The sequence below is a fragment of the Leopardus geoffroyi genome, chromosome D4 (assembly GCF_018350155.1).
Source record: "Leopardus geoffroyi isolate Oge1 chromosome D4, O.geoffroyi_Oge1_pat1.0, whole genome shotgun sequence".
In the NCBI taxonomy this organism is placed as follows: Eukaryota; Metazoa; Chordata; class Mammalia; order Carnivora; family Felidae; genus Leopardus; species Leopardus geoffroyi.
In genome coordinates this window covers 3,772,293-3,800,286 of record NC_059342.1, presented here as the reverse complement: position 1 = coordinate 3,800,286, position 27,994 = coordinate 3,772,293, and the positions used below count along the sequence as shown (strand labels likewise).

The 27,994-nt window shown below is 48.3% G+C and overlaps 1 long non-coding RNA gene across 1 annotated transcript; it reads right to left on the bottom strand.

The window, feature by feature from the left end:
• Window positions 1-2,464: 2,464 nt before the first annotated feature.
• On the bottom strand, window positions 2,465-20,239 carry LOC123593130. The gene is made up of 3 exons (XR_006710144.1): window positions 20,146-20,239; window positions 12,822-12,826; window positions 2,465-2,502 (listed from the first exon to the last, which is right to left on the bottom strand). It is a non-coding gene; the product is annotated as an uncharacterized LOC123593130 (long non-coding RNA).
• Window positions 20,240-27,994: the final 7,755 nt, after the last annotated feature.

The window sequence follows — 27,994 nt, the reverse complement described above, 5'->3', positions numbered from 1 at the left end:
GGGCTCCCCTGCTCCTGGCGGGGCTCCCCTGCTCCCAGAGCGGCTCCCTTGTTCCAAGGTGGGGCTCCCCTACTCCTGGTGGGGCTCTCCTGTTCCCAGAGGGGCTCCCCTGTCCCGAGGTGGGGCTACCCTGCTCCTGGCGGGGCTCCCCTGCTCCTGGGGGGCTCCCCTGCTCCTGGCGGGGCTCCCCTGCTCCCAGAGCGGCTCCCCTGTTCCAAGGTGGGGCTCCCCTGCTCCTGGCGGAGCTCCCCTGCTCCTGGGGGGCTCCCCTGCTCTTGGGGGTGCTCCCCTGCTCCTGGGAGTCTCTCCTGCTCCGGATGGGGCTCCCCGGCTCCCAGAGGGGCAGAATGGACCGTACACAGAGCTGTCAAAATAGTGTGGATATTGGGTCAGCTGAGACGTTTCCACAGCCAACTCCCTCTATAACCTCAACTTACTGTTCTCAGGTCCTATTACTTGGGACTCAGAAGCCACGCCACATCAGGAGAATCGGTGGGCAGGTGGTGGCTCCAGGAGTTGAGACAGGAGAGAGCCATAGGGTCTCCGAGAGAATGAGGAGACCATGCGAGGGACTTAAGCAAAAGAATCCGAAGATCTGGGAGAAGTAGCTGTAGTTTTCAGAAAACGATATAATCAAAACCGGCCCAAGCAGTGAAATATCTAGAGATGGACCGTAGAGGCGATCCAGGAACTAACCAGAAAATGCACCTGATCACACTTAAAGAGTGAGGGTCGTGGCTTCCAGAGGAAAGAACTGTTTTCTGATCAACCCAGTTGACTGAGTTTGCCAAATGACAACAATAAATCTGTCCCGCATGGGAGAGCAGTGAAATCTCACCTGAGCTTGTCAGAAAGAGAGAAACACGTGAAGACAATGGTGACATTTCTGAAGGGTGCCCTCAACCTGGCAATTCTCCCCAAAGTGATGAGTTTAATGTAATTCTAATAAAAATTCCAAGAATATTTTTATGGAAACTGACAAGCTCATTTTAAAGTTCACATGAAGGAGAAAATACAGGAGATCAGCTAAATAAATGACAGGAAAAAAAATGAGGGATCCCTGCTCAGCAGATAACATAACCCATCATGAAATATATAAAGAAATAACAGTGCACGGGCACCTGGGTGGCTCAGTCGCTTAAGCGTCTGACTCCTGATTTCAGCTCAGGTCATGATCTTGTGGTTTATGAGTTCGAGCCCCACGTAGGGCTCTGTGCTGACAGCGTGGAGCCTGCTTGGGATTCTCTCTCTCCCTCTCTCTGTCTTCCCCTCCTCCACTCATGCTCTCTCTCTCAAAAAATAAATACATGCTTTTAGTTATTCTTAATGGAGAGTGTGATACTGGGGGACAGTGGAGACACGCCCTCATGCCCTTTTAAGTTTTTGAATTTTTCATAACTTTAAACTTAACTTTAAACAAAGTAAAAATAATTTTATTTAAGTAAAAAAAAAAAATTAGTTTCTTTGGGAATAGCAGAGGAAGTGCTACCCGGGACACCCAAGCTGCAGTGAACCCCGGGCGAGTCTGCAGAGACAAAGGGAAGGTCAGCTTTTGCTAGGATTTAGGAGGAAACTGGGCAGGGCTGGTTTGAACAAAAGTCCTTTGGGGAAGAGCAGGGGTGCGGGTTGTGGTGGTCTCTCATTGGCCGTGAGCGGTGGTGGGCACTGGGGCAGGGAGGGAGCATCATTCTCAAAAGCAAGACATAAATTTCCTATGTGAAAAACGTCCTCTCTTGTGGAAAGAATTCTTCCCTTCCTTCTTCCCTCTTTTGTACAGGTGCAGCCCGAGGTACATGCGTGAGAGCGCCCCCTGCAGGCCCTACCAACTCCATTTTGAATGAGAGTGCCTTTATTTTCCCGATACCAAGATTTCTCGGTTAATGAACTTGGTTCATTTGTTGTTAACGAACTATGTAATTTTAAGTGCTTTTTTAAAAAAGATTTCGGAGCTTTCGTGTGTTTTCTGTTTTATTCATTGGGTTTGCTATTACATTTGCTTCGTACTATGGAGGAAGGGAGTGTAAGTGCAAAGACTTTCCCCCGGATTGGAGCTGTGTTCGAATCCCGTCCGCCTCATTTTGCAGCGTGGTGGAGTCCTGGGCGATTTTATCTCTTGCTGGCTCATCTTCCTCATCCGTAAAATGGGACTAATAATACTTTATGTGGCAGTCGAGAAGGCTAAGTGAGATCCGATATGCCACGTGCTTAGACTAGATCAGTAACGAAGCCCCTGGAGTTGTTGGAATGATCCATGCAAGGACCAGAAGGACCGGTGTGGCTGGAAGGTAGCGGAGTTTGCAGGGGAATGCCCAAAGAAATATTTCAAGTTGTAAATTGATTCCTACAGGCGGTGAGAAGCACTGAAGTATTTCTACGCAATGGAAACCCTCCATCAGGGTGGTTCTCTCAAAAGATTCCCTTGGCAGATTAAAGTTCTGCATTATGGGGGTGCCTGGGTGGCTCAGTCGGTTGAGTGTCCGACTTCGGCTCAGGTCATGATCTCTCGGTCCGCGAGTTCGAGCCCCGCCTCGGGCTCTGGGCTGATGGCTCAGAGCCTGGAGCCTGCTTCCGATTCTGTGTTTCCCTCTCTCTCTGCCCCTCCCCCGTTCATGTTGTGTCTCTCTCCGTCTCAAAAATAAATAAACGTTAAAAAAAAGTTCTGCATTATAATTTATGACATTTCATAGTTCAATTCTGTGTTTCATAATTAAATCTATTGCGTGCCATCTGCCAAAAGCCTTAGTGAATGGGTGATGGGGCACTGACATGGAAAAGAGTCTGCATTTTTGAAAGGTTGCTGAGTATTACCGTGATAATCTTTGCTCCCAGGACCGCATCTTGTGACTCGTTCAGTTACTTCAGAAGAGCTGAGTTTTGCAGCCCCCCTGAGTGCTGTCAGTGGCCCCTGGTCATAAGCAGGGACACCGCATTTATGTGCCGGGTCAGCTCCAGGTCGGCTGCCGGGAAAGAAACAAGCAGGCTACAAATGTCCCAGGAATTCACATTGCGGATACTTAGTCTGTAAATTGTATCTTCTCCTTGTACTTTGTTACTCTACCTTTGGTTTGTTACTCTTACCATCAGTTGATTATCTGAAGGAGCATCTTATTCAAATATGCCAGATACACCTGCGTAAATATTTAGATACGCAAGCACAGACATAGGTTTCTGAACAGATATTATAATAGGTTGTAATGAAATCGCTTTGCATTTCCAAAAGGGTTGTAAAAAATTATATGTTCAGGGTGTGGACAGTAAATGGTTTTAAATTCTCTTTATGGTTGGACCGTGGCAACGTTACCAACCTATCTCATTTTCATTTGCTCTAAATAAACACGTGTAAGTCCTAAGACATGGAAGGTACGATATAAGGCTGTTTGCTCGAAGTGACTTTTGTTCCCTCTGCCTTTGACATTTTAATCTTTCCAAAACGTCTGTGGGATAGGCACAGGAAAACAACTCCCTTTTATAATCCTAGGGAGAGACAAAAATGTCCTGAACAAAATCTTGATGTCATGGGTATTTGCCCACAGAATGTAAACACAGAGATATTAAAGTTACTATTGAACAAAGAGAACAGATACAGGGAGGTATGAGTGCTTTGCTCATAGTTTTGACACTAAGATACGAGAAAGGCAGACTCTCTGTCTCTCTCTGTCTCTCTCTCTGTGTTTCTCTCTCTCTCTCCCTGGCTCTTTCTGGCTCTCTCTGTGTTTCTCTCTCTCTCTCTCTCTCTCTCTCTCTATATATATATATATATATCACAGAGTATTCTATTAAATGCTCAAAAATACACTTACCAGTTGTAAGAGAAGGGAATAGATTGCAACGCCTATAATTCATACATTTACGTTAGATGGCACAAATATTTAGTCTTGAATCAGTATTAGAAATCTTCTTTTTAAGATTCAAAGCTCTGCTCTTGTGAAACACATCGTGGCTTTATGGGTGCCATCTTTACAGAGATTTCTGGTTACGTAGAGGCCTGGGAAAAGAGATTGCTTTTGCCCAGGCGAGAACGCAGACACAGCCTTAGTTTAAATGTTGAAATCAAATGATATGCAAAGCAGTCTACTGAGTTCAGTCGTTGGACCTTTGCCTCCGTTGAAGTATGAGTGTGTCATGTGCCGTGAACGTTATTGACCAGTGGTAGATTCAGTGATTAAATTTTTTTTTAATGTTTATTTTATTTTTGAGAGAGAGAGACAGAGCATGAGCGGGGGAGAGGCAGAGAGAGAGGGAGACAGAATCTGAAGCAGGCTCCAGGATCCCAGCTGTCAGCACAGAGCCCAACGTGGGGCTCGAACCCACGAACCGTGAGATCGTGACCTGAGCCGAAGACGGATGCTTAACTGACTGAGCCCCCCAGGCGCCCCTAGATTAAGTGATTTTTTAAAGTGTTCATTATAATTTCTGAGCTTTTTATATTGTTAATCATAGTATTAATGCACCTTATTCAGAGACATTTCAATATCTAATGGAATACTTGTTAGTTTATGTGGAACGTGTAGAATTTCAAATGGCTCATGGCCACCCCAGGAGTCCTTACCGCTCCCCCATTTCTGCCACTAACCCGCCGACAGGAGCCGCTTCAAACACCATGGAGGGGTTTGCCTGCTTTTAGACGTTATATCACCTGGTTTTTAAAGCCTCTGCTTTGGGAAAGGGGCCGAGTGCTGGAAGGAGAGGCCGTGCTGTGGCTCTGGACTCAAGTCCAGGGTCAGACGGGGGCCCACGGGCATCTTGTCACAGTAAGTACGTGCCTGTCCCCATCCCCTTAGGAACCTGGAGAGTCCTCAGGGCCGCTAACTGCGTTAGTGAGGAAGGTGTCCTGGCCCACCTCCCGGCAGCGGTAAGGTAAGCGAGGGGACTCTGGGGGCCCTGTGCTTTGTCCTGAGACAAGAGCGGAGACTGAGAGCAGAGGAGCAGACCGCGCGGGACATTCTGCCCGTCGCCCTCAGCACACCCACTCGCCCTGTCTCCATCCTGCTCTGTGTCCCGGAGCCCACGGTACAACCCCCGCCAACAGGGTCCCTGTCCTCTGCTTCCTGAGTGTGTTCGCCTGGTGGGAAGGGCTGACGGGAGGCGGGGGGGGAAGGAGAGGGAAAGCAGGGAACTGACTCCCCCAGAAACTTCTCTGAAGAGCTGCGGTTAAAGGAAAAGGGATTCTGCCATTTGTGGAGACGGGAAGGGAGACTTTTTATCCGGGACCATCGAGGTGGGTGCCGGGAGCCCTGTGATGCGAGCGGCAGGGAGAGACCCGACTCAACCCCAAGTGCAGCAGGAAGGAGCGGGAATTACAGCCAAGGAGCAGGCTGGGGGTCCGGGGAAGGGGTATGACTCAAGAGCGGGCACCAAGGGTGGGGCATCCGACCCGTCTACAGCCTGGCCAAGCACAGGGTCCTGGTCAGTGACCCCTGGGGGTCTCTCGTCCAGCCACTTACGGCTCTCTGCCCTTGCCCCCGAGGCCTGCGATTCGGGGGGGGGCTCCCCTCTACTGCACAGCCCTTGACTTTGGCGCCACTTTGTAATCAGGACCCCATAAGTTCTCCGCGGTGAGTGACCCATCTGGTTCTGTTCCCTGCTCTACAGAGCCCCAGCTCCGCCAGGCTGATGCTTCCCTTGCTTGAATATGCATCGTACTCTGTGTTTCTTCTGACCTGCAACCGTGTCCCCGTCCCTTGCCCCATCACCTTCTTTTCACCACCCAGACCTCCTCGAAATTAGTTTTCTAACCAGACTTGGCCCCCAACATCACATTTTATCGTCTCCTTAGCTCTGGCCACAGTCTGAAATTATATTGTTTAGGTTCTTTGTTCACTGTATCATTTAGGGTTCCGCTGTAGACAACAAACAAAGCTCGCTTGACCATTTTTAAGCAAATTTTTTTTTTCTTTTTTCTGGCTCTGTATGCTTTGGTTTACAGGATCTCAGGTTTAAGAACCAGAGGTGTGGCTGGTCCGCAGCCAGAAGAAAGCCACCTGCCCAGCCACAACGTGATGCTACTGGAGTGAAGAGGTATAAGGAATTCTAAGAAGAACCAGTACAAAATCCAAGGACAGACTCTACGACCTCCACACGACTAGCAGACAGACCCACAGGTACACGGGTTCCCACACAAAACACCGCGAAAATAGCAAAGGTAGGGCACAGAGCAAAAGACAGAAAAAGGAAGCTTAAGACCGCACGATAGACGCCGTCACATCAGGTAACACGGTTAGTGCCGCGGGCCGCTGGCCAGCCAGAGACCAGACAAGGACTCCCTTGCTCTCTGAAAATCCGTCTGTCTCTTGAGTCGATCTGGGCGTTCTACATTTTGCTAGAAGATCACTTCTTTCCTCCAGGAACTTAAACGTGTTGTGTGAGGTCGCCTGTAGAATTCCCCGATGGTTCCACGGATCACCTTCCTGCCAGGTCAGGCCCCTGCGTCACCCCTAGTCTTGTACATTCTTTGCTAACTCGCCTTGGTCCGAATCGGGGGCCGGTAGAGTTAGTCTTTCCTGTCTGACTTTATAACTTCTTTTCTTTTTCTAGGTGCGATTTTCCTGTTTTACCACATTGATGTAACATGTATTTGGTCTTAAGCTTTCTGGTTTTCTATCTTTTGCGCCGTGCCCTACCTTTGCTATTTTCGAGTTGTTCGATGTGGGAACATGTGGACGTGTGGGTCTGTCTGTTAGTAATGTCATAGATTCTGTTTTTGGTTTCTGTAGTGGTTCTTTTTATAATTCTCTGTGTCACACTTAGCCCTCCGCGTCTGAATTTAGCACGCTTGCCTAGCATCTGCGGACTCCATTATGACTAAGAGAAAATTACCACTCTCCTGCTTCCTCTCTCTTCCCTCCACCTCCAGACTTTTCTGGGTTTGATTCTTATTTTTAGTCCTTCTGGTGGTTCCCTTCACAGCCACCAGCGACACTCAGAGGTTCCTCCTCTTGGTTTCCCCACTCGGTGCTGTGACAGAGGAGGAAATGACAGCTTCCACCGTCTTCCTCCTGCCCTGATCCTTGATGGCTTTAGAATCGCTTTCGCTTGCTTGAGGCTCATAACAAGGGCCTCCTGGAACCAAGCTGCCGTCCGAACCAGTCTTGGTTTTCTGTTCCAGTGTCTTCCTTTCTACCCCTCCTTTTCCGGCACTTTCTTCCTCCCTGGACCGTCCGGACTGGAGCGTCTTTTGCAAACCACAGGCAGTGATAACACACTCCTGGACTGTTACCTGTTGGAGCTGTTTCACCTCACGACTTGCACCCAAGTCACGACATGGCGTCCTGGGTCCCCGTTTCTTCCCGGCACCTGTAACACGCGATACGCCCTTTGGGGTTTTCAGGGCGGGGGGACGAGGCCAGGCTGCTGTCTTGCCCCTGACCTTGTCAGTCACCTGATTTGCCCCATGGAGATGTCTGGAGAACGGCTGTTTCACGACGGATTTGAAAACTTAACGGTGCCCGGTGTCTTAGTAGATCATTTTGCGCGCGTCCGCGAGGGTCACGTTTTGTGACCGGGTTTGTGGACGCTCCGGCTCGGGAGCAGGAAAGTGCTGGTGTCTCACATGGCCACACGCACGGCCTCTTCCCTCTGATGTGGCCACTGTGCGTGGACACCCTCGGTCTGAGTCTGGGGCGTGCCTGCCGTGCCCCCGTGTCAGGCCCCCTCCACTGCGTCCCTTCGGCACCCGTGGACAAGCACCTGAACTTTCTCTGTGCGCAGGTGACCCGGCTGTGCCGCTCATCTCCTCTGTCTCTTGCTGTTCCGTTTGTGAAGTTTGCACCGAGGATGTTTTAAAGCAAAATTCTGATGTGAGCCGGGCCTTTTCTCCTAGATTAGATCTTCACACGTGCAATTTCACGTTAGATTTCTACCTTCTTCCTTTCCTTTGTTCTTTTTTTTTCTTTTTAAAAATTACCTAACAATCCATTTATTTATGTTGTACTATATCTGTGTAAAGACCAAATGATTATTATTTCTTTTCCGTATTGCTTGTGCTTAACGTGGGCAGTTGTGTGGATCACGTTTCTGTCTGGACACAATGCAGATGGGTGCTCTTTGACACCTGCCCCAAGCTCCAGGGACCTGGTCCTGTGTCTCACGGGGCTGGGGCTTCTCTGAGGTCTTCCTGGGCTCCCTGTGGGCTTTCTGCATCAGGACGGCGGTGTGGACGGCCTGGGCTGTGTTGGCTTTCCGATTTCTTTCAGCCTGTCAGGGTGTGGGAGGCCCTTCAGGGCTGACTCCGGGTCTGGGGTTCCTCTGCCTTCTGATTGTTCCTCCTCCCCGACTCTGGAGATCTTTGGGGACAGAGGGGCCCCCAGCTTGTTTCCCATCCTGGTCCTCCTGTCTCTGAATAGCATGGGCTCAGACCCGCCCGAGCAGACCACTGAGAAGCCACAGGAAACCAGGTTTGGGGCCCCCGAGGGCAGTCCACAAGGTAGAGGGGCTTCGCTTGGTTGACTTCTGGCCCTCTCCCCCGATTTTCCTCTGACTTAGATGGTTTTCCTGTATGTGTTCTCTTGGGCCAAAGGCCACTTAATTTTTGGAATGAATTCCCTCTGCTTTGTGACCTCCCTGCTTTGACTCCTTTGCTCTGGGGAAAGCGGCAATGACTCTGAGTTTTCCCTTGGAGACATTTTCCAGTGGTTTCTCCGCCCTGTCGGAACCACATCTGTTCGGCCTTTCTCCAAGGTGGAGTTACTCTGACATTCACCAAAGGATATGTTAACAGATGTGCCAGTAGGTTTTAAAACATGAAAATAAACGGGCGCTTGGGGGGCTCGGTCTGTTGAGTGTCTGACTCTTGATCTTGGCTCAGGTCATGATCCCAGGGTCTTGGGAAGGAGCCCCGTGTTACACTCTCACTGAGAGTGGAGCCTGTTGGAGATTCTCTCTCTCCCTCTGACCCTCTCCCCTGCTCGTGCTCTCCATCTCTCTCTAAAATAAAATTTAAAAAAGAAAACAGTAAAAAATAAGGTTGGAGGGAGAGAAGAGAGGTTTTTCTTCGGGGAAGTTTGTTACATGTGGAAGCCATTATGTTGCCATCTTGGTTTTTCCTTCTGCGGGCAAAGTATGACAAAGCAGCCGGTGGTCCGTTGGGTGACTCTCAACCCAGAGATGGTTCGGATGGTGCCTACTTGTTTCTCAGGAATTCATTACTGGGAGGCCCCAGGCAGCCCAGCCTCCAATGATGACAAGTATCTCACTCATCACCATCAGTTAGATTGGCAATGGATCTGGGACTGTGTTTCCAAGCAAGTCACTACACTATTTCTTGAAAATATTTGCAGATGAATTGTGCGCCTTTTTATAAAATGTATTTACGGGTCAGACCTATTGACACAGGGTTTAGCCCGATGCCTGAACAGGCTGAGTTTTCGAACCAACTCTGTGAAGACCATTTGCTGTATTGTTTGTAAGGACCCACGTCTATGACAGACGACAGGTGCCCCGTGGTACGGACGGACTTCACACGGGCTAAGGGTAGGTCCGCGAGTTAGACTCCGTGAGGCACACCGGACACGGCGAGGGCACGGCATACGCCAGAGTAAATGTTGATAGAAAGGGAGGGCTGGGTGAACTCGTCACCGCTAAACATGCAAGGCGTGCGCGGCACTACGTGTGGTCGAGGACGTACACCGGCCACTCGTTGGTGACACCCATCCTGCCCCCAGGGGTCCTTTGCAGGGAACACAGATTGCAGAGCAGCTCGCTTACCTACGTGGGGGTGCGGCTATGTCCAGGCATTCTTGTCCCCGCACCTCCCCGGTGGGGCCAGTGTGAGCTTTGGCTCTAGGAACCTTCCATCTGTTGGGTCTCTGGCTCCAACCTCGACTCCCTGTTACCACACCTTGTGTCCGAGGAGGCTGATGCTGGGGACAGACAGGGAGGGAGACAGAAACATATGGTTCTTGCGAACCCAAATGCAGCAAGTGTGGGCCCCCCCTCCCCACCCAACTGGCTCTCCACCCTCCCGTGTTTCCCTGCCCTGTCTCACTCCCCTGCACCCCCCTGTATGATTCCCATGTGCGTTGAGCCCTGTAATTTGGTCTGTGAGTCTTTTCTTTTGGGACCTCCAGGAAGGCTGCCCAGTGGTCTGCTCAGGGCTGTCGTGGGAATGTCCACCCATGTAATTTCTTGCCCGGCAAACCGAGCATCTTCCCTGGGCTTTTCAAACATGCCTGATGAAACGATTCTATTTCCACGGGGCCTCAATGCATCGATGACTGTTGAATAGAATCTCTCTCTCTCTCTCTCCCTGGGAGCAGACATTCTGTTTTTAGTTCAGAAGGTATGTATGGAGCTTGCCACGTGGCCGGGGCATTGTGCTGGATTCTGGAAATGAACGTAGCCGGTTTCCCAGAGATTATGGTCAAATGGTGGAGAAAAAGAAGGCCTTTCCATCATGCTTCAAAGAAACTCCAACCCTCTGGGGTAATATGGCTCCACCCCCTCAGACTCCAGCTCCTCCCACTCTGTGCCCTGCCTCACATGCTACCCTCCCCTCCCCACCCCTGCTTCCTGCCCAGCATCCTGCCCCAGGTGCTGGGCCTGGGATGCTTGGATGCTCGGCCTGGGATGCTTGGATGCTCGGCCTGGGATGCTTGGATGCTCGTAGAGCCCACACTTGGATCCTTCAGGTGGCGGGTCGAATGAATCCACTCAAGAAGTCACCTCCTGATCATTGCAGACAAGACGGCCAGTTGGGTCTTCCCTTTGTCCATTCACCCACTTGTCTTTCTTCACGGAAATGTTATTTTCCTAAAGGAAGGTGCTGCTTCACCTGCTTACTTGTGTCTGTTCTCCGCAATGTACCTAACCTTGTGTTGAGCAGGCCCGTTGTCTTGCTTACTGCACCCACCCCCCACCCCCAGCATGGGCGTGACCGCCAAGACGAGGCCCCCTGATGTCTACGTGATAAGGGAATAAATGACTGAACAAATAACGGTGTCACTTAGAAATGCATTCGGCTGCAAGTTCCAGAGAACACAGAGACGGAAACAAATGAGGGTCTGTTTATTCCGTCATGTAATAAAAGTTCAGAGACAGGTCTCTGCGGAGCCCCACAAGCGGCCGGAAGATGTAACTTTGTGCAGCCTTTCTCTCGGGGTCTCCACACGACCAGCCACTGCAGAGTCCTTGGCCCAGCATGGCAGCTTGCCGGGAGCGTCCCGGTTCTTTGGGCTGAACTCAGGGACTCTGGGAAGTCCCAGCACTTAGAGGACACCGATTTGGGCATGAGAAGACAGGACCGGAGGAGTGGGAAGGGCTGGTCCAGCCCTTTGCTGCGTTGCAAGAGCATAACCGATGGGAATGCAAGTATCACATATCTAGTCTCTTAACATTTATCTTCCAGAACGAATTCTTCTCCTGCCTTTGATGAAAACTTGGGCAGGCCCACAGACTTGCTCTTTCTGGGGTGCCACGGGATCCTCTGATCAATGACTGAGCTGCAGGAACGTGGAACCCAAACATCGAATGCCTGATGCTGACCAGCTGGTCCTCGTTCCGGGAAAGGAGGCTGGGCCCGTCCTCTCAGTGCTATTTCAGAGCCTCGGCCTCTCCTTGGGGATGAGGAGGAGGAAAGGGTGTGGGGAGAGTGTCACTTCACCGGTCCCGTCTTGATCTGGCCTCAGGCTCGCTGTGTCTGCAAATTTTGTCCCTAAAGAGTGTTTTTAATGGTCCTTCAAAGTGGCCTGTTTGCTGCCTCACAGAACACCCAGAGGAGAATGGCTTACACTAGGCATAATTCGACGATATGGCATGATTTTGTGGGTCAGGAATGTGGGTTGTCCTCAGCTTGGCGGCGTGGCCCGGGGCTCTCAATCCCAGGTGACCTCTGCACACGATGAGGCTCATGTCCACTCCTCCCCTGTCCCGAGGCCCCTGCGATCTCTCTCTGCTGAGATCCGCCTGCCGCCCAGCTGTCCTCACGGCCGACCCAGGACCCCAGCTGGCTCTCTCTTCCACCGTAGAGAGCACCCGGTCTGGAGGCAACACGCATGCTCCCTCTGGGCTGACAGTTTCCCTGATGCAACCACCTGCCACCCTCTCGAGATCTCCTCTAACGCTCTCCCCAGGCTGCAGTCAGGCATGCGCTGCAAGACGTCCTTGTGTTAGAGCGAGCGGCAAACCCTGGCCCCGGCCCGGGCGGGAGAAGGGGAGGCCTCAGCCTGGGTCCGAATCCCTCCCTCCGCGCCCCTTCTCTCCTCGTCCACCCTCCGGCCGCCTTCGCAGGCGGAAGCGGTCAGCCCAGGCTGGAAAACGTTTCCAAACGTTTGAAGATTCTCGTTCAGCTTCTATTAGTGCTTTTTTTTGTTTCTTTTTTTTTAAATTATGTGCACGGTGGCTTCAATGCAGTTGGAGCTCCTAGGAAAAGGGGTAGCTTTGGTTGGCAGGGATGCTTTGGATGATGTAGGGATGTCTGGGCTGCAGAACGGATGCATCACACTCCTTATAGGATTCCTTAGCACACAGCATGGGTAGAACACCATGCACCCTCCACACGTCAACACCGCTGTGTGTTTACGATTCAGTGCTTACAGCGAGTTGTGCCCAGGCTTGTGACCCGGGATCCCACCGATGATTTCATCCCCTGTCCCATCTTCCTCACCTGCAAAACCGGAAAAGTAACGCATGCTTCACGTGGATGAAGGAAGACGTGTGCCCGGCATTATGGGCCGGACCCCCTCTCCTAAGGTTGGCAACGGTAATGCACAGCCGTCGTATTGGATGGACTTTTCACGCACCGTCAGTGAGAAGCCGCTATGAGCTCTCTCTCTCTCTGAAAATTGTCTCGCTTCAATCACTGCGATCGGTCATCCTCACCCCCCCACCCCCCCTCCGGGTCTCACGTGAGACCTCGTGGTCAGTGCCATCACCGGGCAGAATTTAACTGGCCTTTGGGGTTGAGTGGCCCAATCCACCCATCCGACTCATTCCGTTTATATTTTAACTTTGTCGTCTTGAGAGCGGAGAGCTTTCAGCAGAAGCTGGTGTTGCGGGAAAGCACGCCGTTTCTGAATATTAAAAGAGCAATTAGCAAAATACAGCTCGACCTGCTTAATTTTCCAAACCTTACGGCCAAAAAAGAAAAAAAAATCATGATTCTGCAATATTGATGTGACTCATCACCGGTTCTCAAATACAAGGATACAAGGAGGCAGTCAAGGCTCGTGCCATTAAAATAGCAGTGACTGTGCCTCCAGTGGCTTTGGGTCCACCCGGGAGCCCATACCGGATTCACAAAATGTGGAACCACCTTGTAGTGTGGACATAACTGCCCCACATCACAGGGCAAAGCAGCTGGCCGTGGGGGCGGGGGCAGTCTCAGCGTCCTTCCTTCAAGGGGAGACTGGGCTGCAAAACATCCGTAAGATCAGGTTATAAGTCCTTCGTTTATTTACCATTTTCATGCAGCTGTTTGCGTGCTCATGCAGGCGAACGTGATCGACACCAGCAGGGACCAGGGTCAAGTCTTGACTCTGAGGTAGACAGACGTGACCTTTATCCCAGCTGTGCAGCTGCACGTAATTGCCATTAGATGCCTCCGTTTCCCTTTCTGTCAAGTGGGCGCTAATTACCCCCGGTGTTGCCTTCGGGATTGCGCGATATCAGTGATGCTCCTGAGGCAGAACCACCTCGGAGGCAAAATTTGGCAACTTGCCAAGCACTGAGAGCGCAAGGAGTGGGTTTCTAGATACCCTGAAACATCTGGAATGTTCAAGGTCTACCCTATGTATTTCTGAACCCCAGGAAACCAGGCCGTGTCCCAGATTACTCTTGAACGTTCCAGTGAAGACAACGGAACAGAAAAACTCGTCTGGGGCGGGGAGTCTCATTTTAGGTGCAGGTACAAGGTTTCTGCCCACATCTCTCTATTGGGTGCTTTACTGAGAGTTGTTCCTGGGTTTGGAAAAACGTGCTGCCGTCGAGAATTTTCTCCTGGTTGGAGTCACCAGGAAAGCAGACTGCGTTAGTCCACAATTGTACGCGGTATTTACGGTGATACTACAAATACCCAAAAACTCCACCCTTATCTAAAAATGTGCAACGTGAAGATACAATGCCAAAGAACGTTCGGTTAAATATTTAATATTGATTTTATGTTAATATTTGCTTTGCCAAAGTAGAGCAAAACCCAGTTACGCAAATATTTTCCAAAAAAATGCACAAATAGAGTTGTCAAAAATACATCACATTGTCAACATGTAAAGGGATGATTTGGAGAATGTAATTGAAATTGTAGCGGGAGGCATTTTTTGATCAAAAGGGGAATGATTTCACCGCTTCCTAGTTTCCTGGCACATTAATTCAAACCATGGCAAACTACATAACATTAGCCCAAATTAATCTTATTAGCAGTAGGACTGATTACGTTTTTAAAATTGTTTAAAGTTTATTTATTTTGAGAGATGGAGAGAGCAGAGGAGGGGCAGAGAGAGAAGGAGACAGAGAATCCCAGGCAGGACTCGAACTCCCAAACAGTGAGATCATGACCCGAGCTGAAACCAAGAGTCGGACGCTTAACCGACTGAGCCCCCCAGATGCCCCACAGTATGACTGATTATTATTACAGAAGAAGAAATAAACCTGAAAGAAGTAATTTTCCACCAAGTCAGTTATCACGTCCGAGAAAACCGCTCCAAGGTCAAGTGCAGGGAATTTTCATTACCAGCGAGCGGACACATCCCGTGGGGAATGAAGCTATGCTTTCCCATTAGTTAACTTTGTAAGGAATGAAACGTTGAGGAGGCAATGTTATTTTCAAAATTGCTGACAACTGAGAGAAGGAAATTTCTGATACCCGAGACCCTTAGTATTTATCAAAATAGTCCGTTTCTCCCTGTGGAGGCTTCGGCTGCAGAAGGGCACAGATGTCATGGCGACCGGGCAAGGGTAGGGAGGGCCAGCTGTTGTAGCACGTGGCCCACCAAGACACCTCAGGGCCAAGGTCACCTGAAGGGTCATGGACTGGCCTCCTGGTCGGGACTCTAAGGGCGTGAAAAATGCTCAGTACACTCGATGACCTCTGATCACCCCCTGAACTGTGGTGTGTGTAGACGAGTGTGCATTTCTCATTCTGTACAGCAAAGGAAGTACTCTCTTTTTATTTTGTTTTATTTTATTTTAATTTTTTTTTTAATTTTTTTTTCAACGTTTATTTATTTTTTTGGGACAGGGAGAGACAGAGCACGAACGGGGGAGGGGCAGAGAGAGAGGGAGACACAGAATCAGAAACAGGCTCCAAGCTCTGAGCCACCAGCCCAGAGCCTGACGCGGGGCTCGAACTCACGGACCGCGAGATCGTGACCTGGCTGAAGTCAGACGCTCAACCGACTGCGCCACCCAGGCGCCCCTTATTTTAATTTTTAACGTTTATTTATTCTTGAGGGAGAGAGAGAGACAGAGCACGAGTGAAGGAGGGACAGAGAGAGGAAGACACAGAATCCGAAGCAGGCTCTAGGCACAGAGCCTGACGCGGGGCTCGAACCTGTGAACCAAGAGATCACGACCCCAGCCGAAGTTGGAAGCTTGACCGACTGAGCCAACCCAGGTGCCCCAGAAGTACTCTCCCTTTAAAACAAAGATCTTGTCCACTTGCTGATGCTACTGAATAACTTGTAAGTTTCATTTTTTAAAAAACTATACATCGAAACGGAAAGGTTGAGAAAATACACAACGTATGTTTCAGACTTCTTTAAAAATGTTACGTGGGTTCTTTCTAAGCTGTAAGGAAATGAGATCAATTTTACTGTGGTAGAATTGTGGTAGAATTATCGTGGTATTTATTATTAAGTATAGATCATTTAAACATAATCTCGCTCACTGAGAATTACAGGTGGATACATGTGAAGGTCCTGTTTTGGAAACATGTTGCTCCTAGTTAGATATTATGTAAAATGTACAAAGAATGGGTTTAAAGATCTTGATCAATGTACTTACCAGACCACATTGCTCATCCATGTAGAATGAACATGTAAAACATTTGCTGGAAGTTAAAGAGGTTAAAAACTAAAAGTGACTTTGAGACCAAAATATCTCTTCATTGGTATAGTTAGAAAAGATTTTGTATTTAAGGCTTTCCCACCCACCCATTTGGAAAGAAACGAAGTTACTAATTTAGCCCTGTTTCTAACTCTGCATTTTGCTAAAGATGGTTTTGGTGCAGCAGGGTGGCTGCTAAAAAAAGCCCGGGAGCCAAGTGCAATGTGTAAGAGAAGGAGTCTGACAGTCGGGGAACCAGCCGAATCGAGTGGAAGGGAATGGACGAAGCCCAGGGGCCCCGGTGGAGCCCGTCAGCACAACTTGCCTCTCGGGTCTCCCATCGCTTGTATTCTACATATAAAACAGGCACACACACACTTTTGTGTAGCACCGTGGTAGGAAACCCATCTTACGGAAAGTGCACAGTGGATCAGTTTGGAGGGTCAATTCATCCATCTGTAACTGCCTCGGCTTATTACCTCACTTCCGTTAAAGAGTCTTTCCTTCTGGGGACACCTAGTTGGCTCGGTCGATTAAACCTCTGACTTCAGTTCAGGTCACGATCTCGCAGTTTGTGGGTTCGAGCCCCACGTCGGGCTCTGTGCTGACACCTCAGAGCCTGCAACCTGCTTCCGAGTCTGTGTCTCCCTCTCTCTCTTCCCCTACCCCGCTCCCTCTCTCTCTCTCTGTCTCTCAAAAAACAAATTTTTTTTTAATATTTTCAAAAGAGTCTTTCCTTCTTTCTTTTATTGCACTCAATCCATCCTGTAGTTACTACCCCAATTATCAAACTTTATTTTATTATTTTTAAATATTTTTATTTATATTTGAGAAAGAAAGAGAGAGGGAGAGATAGCATGAGCGGGGGAGGGGCAGAGAGACAGGGAGACACAGAATCAGAAGCAGGCTCCAGGCTCCGAGCTGTCAGCACAGAGCCCAACGCAGGGCTTGAACCCACGAACCGTGAGATCATGACCTGAGCCGAGGTCGGACGCTTAGCCGACTGAGCCACCCAGGTGTCCCATCAGACTTTATTTTAATCTCTACGTTTCCCTCTGCATTTTCATTACCCCATGCCTCTTGTTACAATGGTCCCTGAGTGTCCTCCTTCTCTTAAACCCACATTTATTCATTAAAAATAAGTGTAGGCATTTGTCTACTTAGTTATGCCCTCCAGACACAGGACGGCTGTGTCTGAACATATGCCTATTGAAATATGTGCTATATAATTTTAACTTAATTTCCATTTGTATCTCCCTTATATCCCAACTCAGAGTAATCACATGAATTTGACATTTTATTTGTTTCACACTGTTAGATATTAGCAAATTCGTATACTTCAACCAAGTACTATTATGGTATCATATCGGTTTTATTTTTTTTAGCAATTATGTGGGTGCAGAATTAGAGTTCCAAGACTACCCTCACTTCTGATACCACCGATAGAGTTCAGGGGTCCCCCAGACCACTCTCAGGTTCACCAGTTTACTGGGAGGACTCACAGAACCCACTGAAAGCTGTTATACTCACTGTTACAGGTTTTTTGGCTGTGGGTGTGTGTGTGTGTGTTTTACAGCAAAAGTATACAGATTAACATCGGCCAGTGAAAGAGCCACATGGGGCGGGGTCCAGGGGAGATATACACATGCAATTTCCCGTCGTCCCCTCTATGGAGGGGTGGACAGCTCGAACCGCCCCTACGGTGGCTTTGTGGCAAGGTGTGTGCAGTACAGCCAACGGGGGAAACTCATCTCAGCTTGGGGTCCAAGGTTTTTACTGGGGACAGTCACTGAGACATGCCTGACGCCTGTATGACTCTTGCACTGGAGAGCATTTTGTTAAGCTCGGGTGCGGCTCTAAGTCTCCTGGTAAATGAAGACACTCTTCACCAAGCAGGACATCCCAGGGTCCCAGACGCTGAGGGCAAAGTCCAGACCATTGTTTAGGCAAGCTGTTTCTTTACCACACAATAGGATGCGGACATTTCAATTCAGCACGACAGTAAAGGGAACATCAAGCATGTTTGTTATGCAAAGACAGCGTTGGTCGTGGGACGGGAGGGAGAAGCAGTGGGCAGAGGGGGTGCAGGGGATTATCACTGGCGTGTGAGTCCTTGAGTCCTTGCTTACGGTGGCTGTGCTCCCCCCTTTCTCATCTCAGCCTCCCTCAAATTAATTGGTTTGGCGTGGCCTGGAGTTCACACCATGGAACCGTCAAAGTTCCATCCTGAAACCTCGCATGCGCACTGATATGTAAGTACTTGCTAAACTCCCCGTTTAGTCTTTCCCTCAACACCGAGAAACAACGAGTGTGCTCGCCTGAAGCATGGTGCTGGAACCTTTCTTTTGCGGAGTCAGGAGCAAGTGTTTTCTGTGCAGATGTCCTAAGTTTCAGAGCGACAGCAGGAATAAATTTTATTCTTAATATAGATGATGGGCAACTTTATTCCCGCTTTATTTTTAGAAGTAAGCTCTATGCCCAGCGTGGGGCTCGAACTCATGACCCCGAGATCAAGAGTCGCATGTCCCACAGACACAGCCAGCCGGGTGCCCCCAGCAGCAACAAATTTAAGACTACTAGTGATTACCATTTAGACTCGCTAGAATACACTGGATCCCATGAACTATCTGCCCAAGCCTAATGCATCTGTAGCGACTTGATTCTGCTACTCCAGAAAACACGAAATGGGTCTAATTCCATCAAATCTCAGCACGGATACAGTGTATAACGTGCACATGTTTGTAAGACAGCTGATATTACGACTTATTATTTCTGGGTTGTCATATGTCGAGCTGTTATTTTTTTTTAATTTTGCAAATGTTTTATAATAAATATGTATTGCTTCTAGAATTAAAAAAACAAGAACTGCCATTTTGCAAGAGAGACAGAGACATATTTAACTTGGTGGAAATGAGACCTCCCCCTAAACTGGGGCTTGGTTCCACAATTCATGTAGAATTCTGGAAAGTGCCAGAAGGCATACTTTTTTTAAGTCTATTTATTTATTCTGAGAGAGAGACAGAAAGAGAATGTATGGGTGGGGGAGGGTTAGAGAGAGGGAGAGAGAGAATTCCAAGCAGGCTCTGTGCTAACAGCATGGATCCCGACATGGGGCACGATCTCACAAATTGTGAGACCATGACCTGAGCGGAAACCATGAGTCGGACGCTTAACGGACCAAGCCATCCGGGCGCCCCTCATTTGTTTACTTAAAGCATGTACTTCTCAGGTTTGTTCACTGAAATATTTGAAAAGACAAGTCAGCCCAGTGGCAAAATGTGCTTGTCCCCACCAAAGGGAACCAGACTTCCTGGAGAAATAGGCAAGAAATGTCCAAATGTGTACAACTTTCCACTCGGGGCTTGGGCAGGAAGGGTTCAATATGAACGTGGGGCATCATGTTCTGCCAGAAAACAAGCTCCCAAAGACAAACTGACCCCAGATACAGGTGCTAACTTGGTGGGATTCTTGCCGCTAAATACAGCACACCTTGGCCAAGAGAAAGACCAGTGGTGGCCATGGATTGACAAGTGGGCCGTGTGTAAAATCTGGGGTAACTTCCGGTCTCAGCTCCAATATTTGAGGAGCCTGGACATTATGATTCCCATTGTTACAATGAGAAAAGCCAGACACTAAAAGTCACAGCTTCTTTGGGACCTTTCAGAGAACCAAGGTTGCAGGCCAGGCTACATCCTGAAATTACAGAGACAAGCACATCTGGAAAGATAACTGCAGCTGAGACCTGCTTATCTAGAGCAGAATGTGCCAGAACCACAAACAGCTGGGAACACTGACGCGGAAATTTTGACCAATCCCTGGAGGTTGAGTGTGAACTAGTTTGAGGGAGAAAACCCCAGGGCCCCAGGCTCGTCTTCTACACTCAACGGGATCTCACTCCATGAGCCCAACTCAGTTCCTACAGCCACAGCAAACATTGAACACAGCACTCACCAGCCAGATGTCCATCCCAGCTAAGGTCTATGTACCTCCGTTCCTATTATCTGGAAGGATGTGTCCAGCTTTCAGCAAAGAAATTATAAGGTGCACAAAAAGGCAAGAAACAACACAGTGTGAAGAAACAAAGCAATCATTAGAACCAATGATTGGGCTAGGGGTCCTTGGGTGGCTCAGTCCGTTAAACATTGGACTTCAGCCAGGTCATTATCTAAAGACTTCTGAGTTCGAGTCTCATGTCAGACTCTGTGTAGACAGCTCAGAGCCTGGAGCCTGCTTCAGATTCTGTGTCTCCCTCTCTCTGCCCCTCCCCCACTTGTATTCAGTCTCTCTCTCCTTCAAAAATAAACATGAAAAAAGAAAAACCAAGATGGGCTATAATACAGATGTTGAGATTATGGAATTTAAAATACATAGGTTTACTGTCTCAATGATGCTAAAGGAAAAAGCAGACAATGCACTAAGAACTGATAGCTAATGGAAGCAGAGAAATGGAAATGATGAGAATCAAAAGGAAATTCTAGAAGCAACAGTTATAGTTACAGAAATGAAGAGTTCCCTTCTCAGGCTCATCAGCAGACTCCACGCCACTGAGTCGAGAATCAGGGAACCTTAAAGTGGGTCAACAGAAAATTCCCAAATTGAAATGCAAAGACAAAAAACAATGCCAGAAAGAAAAAAAAAATCACAACTCAGAACATCCAAGAAGAGTGGGAGAATATAAAAAGCGGTAACACACACAATTGGAGAACACAAGGGTAAGAAAGAGAATGAAGCAAAATATTTGTAACGATGGCTAAGAGCTTTCCAAACGAAATGAAGCCATCAAGAAACTAAAAAGGTCCAGAAGCTCACGGAACACAAAACAAGATAAATAAAAATAACACCCCTAGGCCTATCTTACTCAACTGCAAACGAAACAAAACAAACCCATAGAGAAACAGAAAATCTTGAAAGGAAAAACAACAAAAAACCTTACTTAGAGAGAAGCAAGGGTAAGAATTCTAGCAGAAGCACACGAACAAGCAAGAATCCCTTGACCCATTTATATTCTAGATCCAGAGCCTGGAGCCTGCTTCCGATTCTGTCTCCTTCCCTCTCCCCCTCCGTAGTTTGTGCACGCGCTCTCTCTCTCTCTCTCTCTCTCTCTCTCAAAAATAAATAAACATTTAAAAAAATTTTTTAAACCTGTCAAGGTCATCAAAAACTGGGAAAGTCAAAAATAACCACAGCCAGGAGGGGCCTAAGGAGACCCAACAACCAAATGTGGCATGGCATTTCGGATGAAATCCCGGAACAGAAAGAGAGCCTTAAATTAAAAAGTAAGGAAATCTGAATATAGTACGGAATTCAGGTTATTAGGATGCACCAGTGTTGTTTCAGCTTTGTCACCCCGATGGAAGACACTAAGGATAAAGGGAACCACATGTGGGTAGGGAGATTCTCTCTGCCATCTGTGATGGGTATTGTCATGTCAACTTGGCTAGGCTCCGTTGTTCAAATGTCAGCCTAGGTATCGCTGTGAAGGTAAGCTGGAAATGGGTCAACACCTACGATCAGTCGACCGTCAGTAGAAGGGATCCCTCCCCAAGTGAGGGTGGGCTAAAGGGCTTCAGAGCAAAAATTGTACCCCCCTTCCCAAACCGTATCTTCTCTGGTCGAAATTAGGTCAAAAGATTCCCAATTCTGGTCTGGGAATGATATATGTTTATCCCCAAACTACCTGATGCCTGATGTTATTTTTGTTTCCAGAACTCAAGTGCATTAAAAAAAAAAAAAATCACGGGGCGCCTGGGTGGCGCAGTCGGTTAAGCGTCCGACTTCAGCCAGGTCACGATCTCGCGGTCCGTGAGTTCAAGCCCCGCGTCAGGCTCTGGGCTGATGGCTCAGAGCCCGGAGCCTGTTTCCGATTCTGTGTCTCCCTCTCTCTCTGCCCCTCCCCCGTTCATGCTCTGTCTCTCTCTGTCCCAAAAATAAATAAACGTTGAAAAAAATAAATAAATAAATAAATAAATAAATAAAATCACAACAGATGTTTCCCTGAGGAAATTCTGCCTCAAGACTGCAGCGTGTCCTAGAGTTTTCAGCCTGCTGATCTGACCTACAGATTTTGGACTTGCTGGCCCCCACAATCACATGAACCAGTTCCTTGAAATAGATCTCTTGATGTAGATGATAGATGATGATAGACGATGGATAGATAGATAGATAGATAGATAGATGATTGATGGATAGATAGATGATAGATAGATTATAGATGATTGATTGATGGATAGATAGATAGATAGATAGATAATAGATAGATAGATAATAGATAGACAATAGATGATAGATGATTGATATACAGATGATAGATAGATAGATAGATAGATAGATAATAGATAGATAGATGATTGATTGATGGATAGATAGTTGATGGATAGATAGATGTTAGATAGATGAATGATTGATATACAGATGATAGATGATAGATAGATAGATAGATGATCACAGAATTCTAGAAATAGATGGTATAGATTACAGATCTTACTGATTCTGCTTTTCTGGAAAATACTGACACACTGTCTTCACAACTTTTCTGTAGGCCTCAGTATATTATAAAACAAAAAGCTTATTTTAAAAATAAATCATGACAAAATGATATTTGGAAAAATTTTTTTACTATTTGCCATTAATAATTGATAGATGGCACCTCAATGCTCTAAAAAGGTAAAGTAATAGGAAAGAAACTTTTATCTGTTTTTCAGAGTAGCCAACTGCTACATAATAAATGGTTCTCTCTACCCCAAACTCTGACCAATGCATGCAGAACAAGTCACGGAATTAGAAAACCATTTTGTCACCTCCCCTGGACGAAACAGGGCTGGTGGACGTGAAATTTTCTGTTGGAAAGATCACACTGACACAGCGATGCTCTTGTGAATCTTAAGAATCCTGCAAGGGAGACAATGTGGAATCAAATTCCCCATCATGTAACGTGACAGGATGCTCACGACACCATCTGTGAAGTACTGTGGCAAAAATTAATTGGAACGTAATCATCAGCCTGTGTCTTGCGACCCCGGTTATAGGACACACGACGAGAAAGAGAAATGCGCATAATGATGCCACGAAGAAGCGACTTATTGAAGTCAGAATGCGGGGGTTCTACAGGGTAAGTGGTTCAGATCCTGCCCACCCGCCCCCCAAAAGAACCAATGGGAAAATCTAAGAAGATGTAAGAACCAAATACAATTTGTGGATATTGTCTGGATTCTAATTCAAAATATTCCACTGTGGAAAGATAGGGAGATAATCGAGGAAACGTGAGTATGGACCGTATATAATATGAAGAAATGGTTTAATTTTAGGAGTGTTAATGGCGTGATAAATACATAGAGAAAGTAGACGGTAGCTGTGTGTAATGAAATATTTACAGCTAAAATGGACGGATGGCCTGGGATCTGCTCTGAAATATCCCCAAGTCACAAAACGGAAGGGGAAAGTGAGGGCAAGAGCCTGTCTCTGGGCTGATCCAATAGTTGCTGAAGATGATGATAGGAGCCGGGAGGGCCCTTACCCCGCAACACCAGCTCTGGATGTGTTTGGAGTTTGCCATAGCACAGAATCTGAAAAATTACCTCTGAAGCAGCTTGAATTATGTTCATGGTATGTTCTCTAGAAGAAAAGAAAGAAACAAAGATGAAAAAACATCCTTAGTATTTATAAAGTTAATGCTGTGACCCGTGACTTTTCTGAAGTGGCAACTTTTTTCTAAAAACATCGGGGCCAAGGACAGACAGCGATCAACCTGCGGCCCCCCACCCCCCACCCCACTGTGGGGTACACAGAGACTGTAAGCACAAGAGGGAAGCAAAGGATAAAGAGAACAGAGGGCAGGAGAAAAGCGGGAGAGAATGAAGGCATAGGGCACGAAACCACTGGTGGAGAAGTTTCTTCTCGGGAAAGCGATGCCTCCCGCATTCAACGGTCTATCTATTTTTAAATCTTCCAAAGTCATTATTTGGCCTAGAAGCATCCTAGCAAGAGAGTCTTGCAAAACCATGGTTTCATTTGATTATCTCCTTGTTGAGTCTGTACTTGGTAGAAGGTGCATGTAGCTGATGCTAAGAATAACCCCCGCCAGGTGACCCACGCCAGCGATCGTCTGCCATCCACCTGGCAGAAATACCGTCAAATGACGTATCGGAAGTGTAGTTTTCACAACTCTGGCCCCGATCTGATTGGAAAGAGGGGTGTTGGAATTTAACACAAGTGTAGAAGGAACAAGGTACTTCGCTCTTCTGGGGAGAAGAAAGCCAGCCCCCCTCTCCGCAAAGGGCCTGCACCCACTGCGTCGTGAGAGTCCCACATTAGCCAGCGCCCTGCAGGCTCTGAGGATTTCTGGAAGCTGGACCTCTGGAGACGCTGACAAATTTGTGGCCAGTACGGGTTCATTTGCAAAATGAATTTGCAAAACGTTTCACTTGCAAAAGTGATTTAGTTTTCCTTTTCGTTTTGCTTCGAATGGTAGTATTGGTGTTTAAATATATTTCTGCATAGGGGGTCCCCGGGGGGCTCAGTCAGTAAAGCATCTGACTCTCGATTTCCGCTCACGTCATGAGCTCATGGTTTGTGGGTTGGAGCCCCGCGTCTGGCTCTCTCTCCCTCTCTCTCTGCCCCTCCCCTACTCGCTCTCTCTCTCAAAAATACAGGAAATAATTAGTTTAAAAAATAAACGCATTTCCGCATAAAATATGGGTTGTTCTCTTTTCTGTTCTTTAAATGTATTGCAGTTTTCTTTGCTACCTTTTTTTTTCACTTCAACATAGCTTTAAACACTATACTTCACCCTGTTTGGGCGTGTGTGATAGATTAACTTTCTGCTTGACCGAGAACGAGCTCCTTGACCACACTTCAGACAGACTTCCCTGAGCACATTTTGACGCTCATCCGCGGGCCCCGTCCCTGGGCTGCTGAGCCCAGTTTTAGCAAAGACTCTTGCTTCATCAGTTTATCAAGAAGCTCCCCCCGCCTTTGATGCCCCCTCAAGCTCGTCTTCCTCGATCCTTGATACCTAATGAGCCTCCCTCCCCTCTCACCTTCTTGCCTGAACTCTTGCTTGTGGCCACATTCCACGGCTGCCTGCTTCTCTCTCAGGGGGCGCTCACGGGTGCCGTGGGTGTCTCCACCGTGGAGAAGGTCTGTCTGCTCTCACGCCCTGCCCTTGAGTCATAAAGTCGTGAGGAGGCGCTTCCTGGGCCCCCCCCCTCCTTGCCCTCAGAACTTTGTTTAACGACCTTGCACGTTGCTCTGGAGAAGTCTGGGGCCATTCTGGCTTTTCCTCCTGTCGAGTAACTTGCTTTGTCTGCCGGTGGTTGGAAGAAATCTCTGTTTCTTTCATTAAAATTCACTCACGTGAATAAGATAGGTCACATGTTGGTGATTTTATATCAATTTTCCTGGGGCCAGTTGTGCCTTTGTGAACTGTGTGTGCAATTTTTCCTTTGTTTCTGTAAAAATCATTTCATTGTATCTCCCGGTAAAATTTTGCTTTCCTTTTGGGGCTTCTTTACTACAAAGACATGAATTACCTTAGGTTTAGATTATCTGTTTGTTCCCTAGAATACCTCGCCTTTCCTTTAACCACTTTAATCGGCTTGTTCCTTACTCTGCATTCATAGTGATTTTTTAAGTCCTCTTTTTCTAAGGCAGTGAGTTAATTCTGCGCTGTTCTCTTTTCTCTTTGCTGTTGCTATTTTCTTCTTGTGTTCAGTATATTGACTTTGTTTGTTTCTAATCTCCGCAGTCTCTAATTATAGGTACTTTTATTTTAATACTCCAAGCGGGGCGCCTGGGTGGCGCAGTCAGTTAGGCGTCCGACTTCAGCCAGGTCACGATCTCGCGGTCCGTGAGTTCGAGCCCCGCATCAGGCTCTGGGCTGATGGCTCAGAGCCTGGAGGCTGTTTCCGATTCTGTGTCTCCCTCTCTCTCTGCCCCTCCCCCGTTCATGCTCTGTCTCTCTCTGTCCCAAAAATGAATAAACGTTGAAAAAAAATTAAAAAAAAAATACTCCAAGCTTCTAGTCCTTTAAAAATAAGTTTATTATAAATTCTTCTGTATAGAGCAAAATATTAGTGAATTATTAGCAATTAGCAAAATAGTTCTTACTAACTTGGATTTAGATTTTTTTTCTAATAAGATGTTTCATCTTTCTTTTTGTCACTTTCCTTCCTTCATTTTTTCCTTCCTTCCTTCCTTCCTTCCTTCTTTCCTTCCTTCCTCCTCCCTCCCTCCCTCCTTTCCTTCTTTCCTTCCTTCTTTCCTTCCTTTTTTCCTTCCCTCCTCCCTTCCTCCTTTCTTCCTTCCTTCCTTCCTTCCTTCCTTCCTTCCTTCCTCCTTCTTTCCCTCCCTCCCTCCTTTCCTTTCTTCCTTCCCTCCTCCCTTCCTCCTTCCTCCCTCTCTTCCTACTTTCCTTCCTTCCTTCTACCCCCTTGCCTACTCTCCTCCCTGTTCTTTATGTATCCATATTGCATAAATATCATGAAGTCAAAAATGACCCATTCTTTCCAGAATGTGGTGGATTCTTCTGGACCGTCTCCTCACTCTGCACGGACCTGCGCCACTCTCCCAGCAAAGCAGTATGATGACTGCATGCTTAGAGCCTGCGGTTCCAGGTTGGGGGGGCCCTGGACTCAGAGAGCCCTGTGCCCAGTGACGGTGGTGTCCCTGCCCCCCCTTGGTAGTCATCTTGGTGACCTTGAATTCATGGGAGAACATCCTATTCCGAGTTGCTCTGGAGCTGGTATTAGTCTCACTTGACCTTGCACCCTGTCTCTCTGGGATCAAAGCCCTGCACCTGCAGTCTCCATCCCCCAGGGCGGTCCCCCCACGCCCCCACCCCCGCTGTCTCCCTCTGCCATTGCTTCCCCTGCAGGCACAACAGGGTGGCTGGGAGGCATTTGGGTCCCCCTGGACCGAGCCCACAGAACCTCCTTGACACTGTGTGTGCGTTGCCCACTTACATTCCCGCGTCGGGCTCTGTGCTGACAGCTCAGAGCCTGGAGCCTGCTTCGGATCCTCTGTCTCCCCCCTCTCTCTGCCCCTCCCCTGCTCATGCTCATTCTCTCTGAAAAATAAATAAAGCATTTAAAAACTACAAAAAAATAAAAAATAAACAAACAAGTATGTTTGCCTCCATTCAGCGTCACCTGAACACCCAAAAGTTGAGTCTGAGGAAAAGCTAGGTTGGCCGGGGCACTTCTGAGCCCAACTCACTCAGCGACACACTCTGAAAACGAGCCCTGCGCCTGCCTTGACCCGTCGGCCGGGTGGATGCGGGTCCGTGGGAGGAGGTACAGGAACGTGCGGGCGGTTCACTGGGAGGCTCTCGGCCGCCGGAGCAGGAGGCTGGCCTTCCTGCCTTTGGCAGAATGGAGACGGCCCGTGGTTCGCCGAGAGCACGGCCTTACCTTCAAATACGGAAGAGCTGCTGTTTCCCTTCAGCTCTTTGCCTTTCTTCCACAGTAAGTTATGAAGTGTTATTTCCCAATCTGCCTCTTTATTGTTATTTGAGCACAGCCGATGACACCATCACGCCCGGCAGGCTTCTTACGGGCAGGCACTATGTCAGAGACTTGATCAACACGGTCTCACGTCACAGGCGCAACAACCCTACGGAGGGGTGTTGGGCGTTTGGTTGTGACGAGGTCCAGCAGCAAAAGCCGTCGGGTCACTGGCCTGGGTCCACACAGCTCGCGTGGAAGCTGCGTGCCAGCCTGGGCTGACTTTGGAGACCACCACCTCCCCCCTGCGGGCTCTATTCCTAGAAGTCATAGCCCTCAGGACAGCGTGACACAGGACGGTGCAGGGACAATTGAGGGAACAGGGTGGGATCCGAAGGGCTCGGGGGCCCTGCCCGCAGCACCAGCTGCATGAGATTCCGGCCCATCGTGGCTCCCCACGCCTGCTTTTCCTGGACGAGAAAAGGGATGGGGTGACCATTTTGCAGGGTCAGGGCACAAATTGCAGCTGTGATCTCTGTGGGGTGTCTGATTGTGCCCCACATCTCCCCGATATTGGCTCATCG